The following is a 10,009-nucleotide window of genomic DNA, read 5'->3' on the forward strand; positions in this document are numbered from 1 at the left end:
AGTCGTACTGTCTATCCAGAGTCGACATGCACATTTGACCATATTTACTAGCAATTGTATCCGAAAGAGGTCGATTGTAATTTATATACTAGTATTTACACCGAAAGGAAGTGCAAGCGTAATGCCAATAAAAATTTATACAATTTATCAAGATTTAAAAAACTGTCTGAATAACTATTTAACATGCTATTTATGGAGCAAAATTCTCAACTATCATTCAAAAGTAATTTATTATTAAGTGTGTTCTTTTGCTTTTATAGATAGAGGTTTGAATTTTCATTAGATTTACATTTTTACTTTTATTATTCTTTATTTCACATAGATAGTAGTTCTCACTGCTAACTAATAAACTTTTATAAAATGGGTACGAACTACAAGTTAGATTATGTAAGTTCTTGAAAAAACATATTATACACAACTTAGCTTCAAAAGATAATTAAGTACCAAAAGTATACTTAATTATTTGTAGAGTGCCTATCACGTTAGTGCAACACATGTCTTTACATGACGTGCTCTGAGGTGATGAAATTAAGCACAAATTTTAAGATTGGCATTGTAAGAACCCAAGAAAGGACCTCGACAATGGAAAAAAAATATTAATTGGGCAAAACTAAGAGAAATCAACCCATCGGGAAGGCTTAGGTCCCCTCAACATGTACAAGATGAATAAATTAGATAAGAATTATAGTAGACCCGCAAACATGCTCACAACTTAAACTTGACAAATATTCAAATTTTGTCATATTTACAAAATGGTCATGGAGAGGGGTTTAAAAGTCATAATGGTTTAATTCATGCCTTTTAAAAGGGCTCTAACTCTTAATCTTGTGACCTAGGATCTTAGGAAACTCAAAATGAGATGAAAATAATACTTTAAAACCCTTTAAAACTTTTTAAAGTATAAATTCAACTTTGATATTTAGCATATTTTTTCACTTGACTCATTAACACATCATTCAAAAGACATAAAATTTTCATCGCAAAACAAAATATTTTACAATAGAAAAAGACTTAATAAGGTTAAATTACATTGCAAGTAACAAATATCACATCATAAGGATAAATTACACTTGATGGAAGACATACCTCTCTATTTAGAGTAGGGTCAAGTAATATTGGCCATGGAATTATCTACCATTCAATTGCACCATTAATATGTTCATTATATAGTCAAAGCAACATACAATGAAATAAACATAATATATAAGAATTTATTAGTTGAATAATAACCAATTTCAATTTGCTTAGATTCATAATGCACATTGTTCATTAAATCTTGTTTACATGTTGTGTTCCTATCATTTAATACATCTAAAATCTATAGAGAAAATTACTTTTTATAATAATAGTTTAATCAAATAGCTTAAATTTCATATAATTCAAAGGATACATTTATGACTTAAAATTGGATGTAGGATGACGTAGACAATTCTCTTTCATTTCAATATCATTAGGAGATTGAATCTTTTACAATTTTAATTAAAATAGCATATATAATTGATACAATTTAAGGCACATTCATGATATAAGAACCTAATGAAATTGAGATATCTAACTCCTAGTAAGGTCATTACCATCAAACACAACTATAGAAAATTACTTTAGCCTAAATATCTATTTGATTAGATTAGCTTGCAACAGTGAACCCATGAAAAAAGAAACGAGTAACATTAGACACATGAAAGGATAGGGCTTACACAAACCTTCTAATAGTCCTTCAAACTCAATGCTGGCAACCCATTCATTTGTTATTTTAATTATTTATTTGATGCTTGTTATTGGCAATCTAGATTCATGACAACTCCAAGGTGATAAGTGACTATGTTATCGTGGGATAACAACCTTATCATGTGACAATTTTATTATGATCTAAATGATAGCCCTATAAATGTTATAATATTATTTCTTATTGTGAAGATAGTGTTTTCTTGTATGACTTATCATTACAATGCCATTGATACATAATTGACTATTTTAGAATCTACATGGTTTCATTTTGAAGTGGATAATAGGATCTAAAGGTTATGACTTTTATAATGGCAACGTAAAGATAAAAGCTTTCATCAAATAATTTACTTCCTTTCATGGAAAATGGAGTGGTATTTCATATATTTTGTTACTACAACCTTGGGCGAAGGTAACCAGATGCCTCAATAGCAATTAAAAACAAAAAAATGTTGGAAACTTTAGTTATGTTGTCATTGATGTCAACCTATCAAGTGTTGCCATGAATGTCATTGTATGTTGTAGATGATCTAGAAGTGTGTCTTCAAATGTTTTTATGTGGTCTAGTGGTGGTGTTGAGTGTGTATGATGGATTTCTCGAAGATTGGTGTAGTGGATGTTTCAATATGCATGAAAGAGTATTTACTATTCTAGTGGAAGAATTATTTTTATTTCTCTATATTGTGAAGATTATGGATTGGGCTTCTAGATATAATTTTTATAATATGTACGTATATTATACTTTCAAATTTGTAGGTCCTTTTTTAATTAGATGGTAGAGTTGATTTTTGTTGTTCTCAACAATGAGGTTATCTGTCAGAACTGGTTCGAAGAATGCTTGATGATTCTTTGATACATGGATTAGTGTGTTATACCTTGGAGGCCATATTCAATTGGTTTCTGTAGTGTTCTAGTTTAGTTTTCTAGTGTTTTTTTTTTCTACATGTGAATTTATTTTCTATGTTCGATGTTGTTAGTTGCTTTGGTTTTTGGCTGTTTGATGTGGTGTATCCTATTTGGATCATTCTCTATTAGTATGGATATGCATTGGAGGATGATTTGGATATTTTTATGAGTCTAACCATGGCATGTGTAGACCCACATTGTATGTTTTGAATTGGAAGATATCTTTTGCTGTGTTTGGTTAATTGTGCTTCATTGTTTTCTACATTTTATTATTGATGTCAACATTGGAGGATGTGTTAGCATGTGCAGTTCATTGGAATTGACTTAGAAGGATGTTTTGTGACGCATTTGGGTCCCCTTTATCTCTTGGAGTAGATTTCATTGTGTTTTATTGGTTTGGGTGGCCTAATTTATGCAATATTATTTATTTATATGTGACCGACCCTCAACTAGAGTTTTAATGAATGATCTTGTATATATAGATGCATGAATGGTTGAACTGATGTATGGAATATGTGTAAGTTAATGTGAAGTGGGTGTGACTAATATGAAAGAAAAATTGGTATAGTAGAAGTGTGAAAGTTTGTCTATGAAGGGTTTTGAAGATATCTTCATTACAATAGTGTTTTGAGATAATGATTTATGTTAAATGTGTTTTCCATGATATTTCTTTCTTAACATAATAGTTCAAGGAGAATTTCATGATCAGGAGATCTTGTTCATTTAAATTCATCTATTCCCTATACTTGCCAAAACACTGTGAGTTTCTCTAATGCATGTCCTCTATATCTTTTCCTAAGGTTATGTACCTTAGTCTTGCAAGTCCATTAGGTGCAACCTAGTCCCTGGCCCCTGGCTTAAGATCTTGTAATGAATTTATTATATTGTGAGTGTGATTCTCACTATGTTTTTTCCTTGTTTAGGGTTTCCCACATAAATATGGTGTTCATGTATTTACTATGGTATGTGCTTTCATGTTTCATATTTCTATTAATTAGTTAGTTTTAGTTTCAAGTTTAAAAAGTTAAAAATAGTTTGTTTTGAGGTCCACACTGATTCACCCCCCTTTCAATCCTCTAGTGTGTTCAATAATTGGTATCAGAGAAATATTCCTCTTAGAGAAGCTTAATTGATTGAGGAAGATCCATAATGACAATGAATTTAGTTAGAAAGAATCAAAGTTTAATGACACAAATTACTCTTATTGGAAGGAAAGGATGGAATGTCATTTCAAATTTATGTCAATCAAAATATGAGAATGTATCAAGACCAAATAGACTGCTCCACATAATGGTCCTCAAACTTCAAATGAAGTCAAGACACGTGAGAATAATGTAAAGGATAGAGTTTCAATTGTTAGTTATTTAAGTGCTCTAGTATTTGCTAAGGTGATAGGATTGAAGTTTTCTATAGATTTTTGGGAAAAGCTGAGTAGTATATATGAAGGTGAGTTGAAGACAAAGCAAGCTAAGTTGACAAATTTGAAGCATAAATTTGAGAACATAAGGATGTCTAAAGATGAGAATATTGAACGATATCTACACCGAGTAAATGAGGTTTTGAGTGTAATTAGAGGTATTGGTGGAAAATTAGAAGAAAGTGATGTTGTGAGAAAAGTGATGTCAACACTTCCTAAAAGCTACAAGCATAAAACATATGCCATTGGAGAAAGTTGTGATATGGATAAGTACACTTTAGATCAACTCTATGGTTCTCTCTCCACTTTTGAGATTGTTGAAATATTGATATAAAAAAAGAGAAGAAGGAAGAAATATTCAAACATATCACGAATATTGAAGATGAACCAGAAGCAAGCATTGACATACATGAGATTCAAGCTAACTTTGTGAGAATTTTGAAGAGAGGATCTGGAAAGTACAAAGGTAAGCTACCCCTCAAGTGTTTCAATTGTGGAAGAATTGGTCATTATGATTCTAGGTGTATTAAAAAGAATGATTACATTAAGATACCCCATGATGATGATAGTAGGAAAGATAGTTACAGAAGAAATGACAAGAATAAGAGAATAAATGACAGAGATAAAGGAAAGAAGAGTTTTTTATCAATGGAGATCCATTCCTCTAAAGATGAAAATGGAGATGACTCAAGTGAAGAACCATTATTTTTGTCTATGGAAGAAAATAGTGTTGAAAGGTCTAGTAATTCAGATGGAGAGAAGATTAGTGAAAACCTAGTTAGTGTGAAGACTGTACTGCATGCAAAAGTACAACCTAAGGCATGGATAATTGACTCAAGATACTCAAATCATGTGATTGGTGACAAAGGTAAGTTAATTGAATTTAAGAAGTATGATGGTGGATTAGTTAAATTTAAAAGAGAGAAAGCTACATGTATTTGTGGGAAAGGAAACATTTCTACTGATAGTAAGCATAAGATTGGCGATGTTTATTATGTTAAGGGTTTGAGACATTATATTTTGAGTTTAAGTTAGATGTGCAATAAGGGTTGTATTCTTATATTTCATGGGTTTAGATGTGAGATTAAAAAAGGAGGGTCTGAAAGACTTGTTGCAAAATGTATCAAAACTAATGGAAATGTTTATTATGTAAAGGATAATAGTGAAACCAGCTATCTTCTAGTATAGAGCAGTGAATATTGGTTGTGGCATGAAAGGATGAAACATATCAATTTTGAAAATATGGTGATGATAAGTTCTTCTAAAGTTGTGAGAGATTTACCAAAGATGATCAAATTTACTAATGTTGAGTGCAAAGAACGTCAGTTGGGAAAACAAACAAAGAGGAGATTCAAGAACAAGGAGTATTCTAGTTCAATGCATTTGGAGTTTCTTCACATGGACCTTTGTGGACCTATTTAAGAGAAAGTGGAATCAAAGGTGAAAGGTATTTTATGTTAATTATTGATGACTATTCTAGAACGACACGGGTTAATTTCTTGAAGGAAAAATATGAGGCATTAGAAAGATATAAAGAGTTCAAGTCAATGGTTGAAAATCAAGTAGATGATAATCAAATGTTTAAAATTTGATAGAGGAGAATATTTTACATCAAGTGAATTCGATAGACTTTATGAAGAAAATGCTATTAGATGACGTTGTTTTTCTTTGTGTACTGCTCAATAAAATGGTTTTGTTGAAAGAAAGAATATAATTATAGTTGAGATGGCTAGAACTATGTTGAAATATGCTAACTTTCCTCATGTATATTAGAAATAAGCTATGCATACTCCTGTTTACATTCTTAACAAGGTACAAGTAAGAGTTAACCACACAAAGACAGCCTATGAGCTATGGATTGAAAGATCCCCTACATTCAAGTATTTCTAGGGTATTATATAAGGAGAAAGGCTTACTAATGTTAGAACAAAATATTAAATAAGATTGTGGAGAGATCAAATTTAAAAGTGTGTGAAGAATGGAATTAGATTGAGACTTTGCTTGAATCTGAGATTGAAATAGAAGTTTTTTTGGTTTCTATAGGAGAGAAGACTAACTAGAAGGTAAAGAAGAGACAAGTGCAGAAGAAAATAAACTTGAATGGGCACCCAAGACACGAAAAAGGTATCTACAAAAGAATCATTGAGAAGATTAGACAATTGGAGACAAGAATAAAGGAGTTCAAACAAGAAGAAGACTTGTAGAAACTAGTGAACAAGCATATTAGTGTTTCTTATCTCATGTGAAACCAAAGACCTATGTGGAAGCTAGCAAAGTTGAAAGCTCAATATAGGGAATGGAAGATGAGCTGAGCCAAATACAAAAGACTCAAACATGGGAACTAGTACTTAGACCTATAGACTAGAATGCGATCAGAATGAAGTGGGTGTTATAGAACAAGTTTAATGAGGATGGAGAAGTCATAAGGAACAAGGCAAGACTTGTATTTTTTCATAAGTTGAAGGCATGAATTTTGATGACTCATTCTCTTTGATAGCTAGGGTGGAAGCTATTAGGATGTTTCTTGCATTTGCTACATATAAGAATTTCAAGGTATATCAGATGGATGTCAAGTCAACATTCTTGAATAAAGAACTTGAAGAAGAATTATACATTGAACAACCAGATGGGTTCAATCTGTTAGAAGATCCGAATATGGTCTACAGACTCATGAAGGAACTTTATGGACTCAAGCAAGATATTAGAGGTTGGCATGCAAGGCTAGATAAGTATTTGTGGCAATAGAATTTCAGAAAAAGGTACTAATGATAACAATCTTTATTTTGAGGTTGAAGGTGATAAATTGTTGATTGTCATTGAATATATTGATGATATCATATTTGGAGGATATGATGATGTATGCAAGAAGTTTGTAGAAGAAATGCATAAAGAATTTGATATGTCTATGAAAGTTGAGTTTTCACTTTAAAATGTTGTTAACAATTTAAGCCATTATATCTCATAACAAATTTCGAATATTTTTCAAGAAATAATTTTAAAAATTGTGTACATTTTAAGCCATTATACCTCATAACAAATAGTGAACATCTACATAATATTTTATATTAATTCTTCTAAACTTAATATATTATAACACTCTTCCTGATCATATAAAAAATATTAACAAATTTATATGACTGCAAATTTTTTATAAAAATAAAAAACATAAAATTATTAAAAAAGTTAAATGACAATTATTTTAAACAAGAAGTGACTTAATGAAATAAAATAATAAATATATGTTCAATTCTTGAACATATGTGAACAAAATTATATCACTTTATTTAAATTATTTTAAACAAAATTTAAATTTAATAAGAATTATATGCTCTGGGTGAAAATAGAACATCTACAAATTTAGATTATTATTAAATAATTTTTTTAATAAAATAAATATACAAGATTTTGAGAACAAAAAGACTATTTTCGATCTATTTTTTGAAAATTAATATAATTCACTTTCTATTATATATTCATCAAAATATATAAAAGTTCAATATTTTGGACAGAGGTTCGAAAGAAAACCTCTCATACAGATTCAAACAGCATTAGTTTTTTATTTTTAATTAATAAATAAAATGAAAAGTACATTTTGATTGCTGAATAGGCAAATCATTCAAATTTAAACAACACATTTTAAATTTGACTATTTAAAATTTGACTATTTAAATTACTCATCTAAAATCACATTTACTTCTTTACTAGATCCCCTATTAAAAGGAACGTCTGAACGAATTAAAACGGCTGTCTAAACCAAAATGGTCCAGCTTAAACATTGTGTGATATGTTTTGTTCTGTGTTATTAAATCCTCTCTCAGATAAAGGAAGAGCGAGTTCTACCTCATTCTTTTCCAGTGAACGGTCCTTCGTTTCTGGTATTAGAAATGTGAACAAGAAGCCCAAGCAAGCTGCTACTCCAAGAAGAATAAGTGCTCTACTAATTCCAATTCCTGTGGGATAACCGTCACTACTAGGAGGAGCGTCGTTGCGAGTGGATTGGGAAGCGTATATGAAGCCAAACACTCCAATTAACGCGCCTGCCTTTCCAGCCGCTGCAGAAATACCATGGCAAGTCGACCGGAGCCGAGCAGGAAATAACTCCGCTGGCACGATGAAAGTAGTTGTGTTGGGCCCAAAGTTCGCGAAGAAGAAAATGAGAGATTAAACTGCTAAGAACCCATATGGATTCTTTGCGTGAAGCCAATAACCGTTGAAAGGAATGCCCAGGGCGAATAAGAAAACTGACATGAAGAAAAACCCAACGAGCTGAATCTTAAACCTCCCAATTCGATCTACAAGCAATATGGCGAAAAAGTACCCAGGAATCATTGAAAACAAGACAATCATCGCCCGTGCTCTTGCTATATCATAAACTTCATCCACGGGGCTATCATAATTTATATATTCATTCAACCAACCCACCAAATTATATATATTCTTCTGAAAGAGATTGAGGCTGTAGAAGGCAATATCCACGACAAACAAAGTGAATGCGGTGCCTAGCAAATGGAGACCGTGAAGTCTGAGAAAAGCCATGGAAAACAATCCGAAGGGCTGTTCTCGGATCTCAAAGATATCCCCATCATCTTCTTCAATATCGAGAACAAGAACTCTGGACATATCAGATGTGGCTTGCTTGGAGTTTCTGGTCACCAGCGCCGTGTAGCGGGCAGTCTCGGGCATTCTCATTCGCCAGTAGTATGTTATCCCCGCGGGAACCCCCCCGAACATCAATATAATCCTCCACACCATGTCCTGCTGCTCCCGAGTTGTATCAGGAAATTCTGATCGAAAGGAAGCAGAGACACTTATAGCCACAGCGGATGCGGCGAGAATTCCGAAGCCCTGCATGGCGTAGACGGAGGCAATGAAAGATCCTCTGGTCTTGGTATTTGAGTATTCGGCCATGATTGTTGCAGAGAGTGGATAGTCCCCGCCAATGCCAAATCCAAGCCAGAACCTGAAAAAACATAAGCAAGTAAGCACAGACTTGCGGGACCTCCCAAGGGAGAAGCCCGACAAGATCGAACTCGCGACCATTAAGGTGAGAGTAATTCTGAAGACCTTCTTTCGGCCCATTCTGTCTCCAAGCCAGCCAAAGAAAAGCTGGCCGGCAAATGCTCCGCACAAAGCAACTCCGTTTACTGCACAGTTTACAATAGGTGGTAACAATGAACCGTCGTAGTAGAGTCTTCCCAATAGATTGGAAACCGGAGGAATGCAAAATATGTCGTATGCGTCCGTGAAAATCCCATTCCTACAATCAGTATTGCTTGGAAATGATACAACTGCGTTTGAGCCTTGTCCAGTCCAGAAAGCACATTGAATCCCATTTTGAGATCTTCCTCCTAATGGGTAATGAATTTGAGGACTGATGTATTTAAAAGGGTTCAGATCGTTTGAGTTTATGATTATCCTATCAACGGAGATTCGTTAGCTTGATTTTTAAAATGCATTATTTTTGCTAAAATATTCTGCGTATACTGAAAGTTATCGTATAAAATCGCAATATTTGTTGGAATTTTCTTTACTCCCAAAGATATATCGAATAATTGCCCAGCCTCGAGGAAACTGGCTGGCCTTGCTGATGGTTTAGGTGGCTGGTGTGGACCCCCTGCCTGCTAGACATGTATGCAGAATGTGGAAGCATAGACAAGGCACCTGAACTGTTTGCAGAAAATTCCTCTAAGAAATGTGGTCTCATGGAACGCTTTGGTTTCAGTATATAAAGAACAACCCCATTTTGTTGTGGGAGGTTTGTACCGATCCATCTTAGAGCTAGATCTTAAGAGAAAGTTAGACAGAAACCGTGGGATTCAACCCAATATTTCAGATCTTAAACTCAAATCTGATCACACATAGGTGTGGGATATGCACTTGTAGGTTGCAAATGACAGAATAGACAATTATGGCCTGTTCAATTTTCTTGAATATTTTCTTTCATTCCACCGGCATAACGAT

At 33.0% G+C, this 10,009-nt stretch overlaps 1 pseudogene; it reads right to left on the bottom strand.

Moving 5' to 3' along the window:
- Positions 1 to 7,816: 7,816 nt before the first annotated feature.
- LOC131045151 (low affinity inorganic phosphate transporter 1-like) lies at positions 7,817 to 9,381 on the bottom strand (annotated as a pseudogene).
- Positions 9,382 to 10,009: the final 628 nt, after the last annotated feature.

Source organism: Cryptomeria japonica, chromosome 8, assembly GCF_030272615.1.
Source record: "Cryptomeria japonica chromosome 8, Sugi_1.0, whole genome shotgun sequence".
Classification (NCBI taxonomy): Eukaryota; Viridiplantae; Streptophyta; class Pinopsida; order Cupressales; family Cupressaceae; genus Cryptomeria; species Cryptomeria japonica.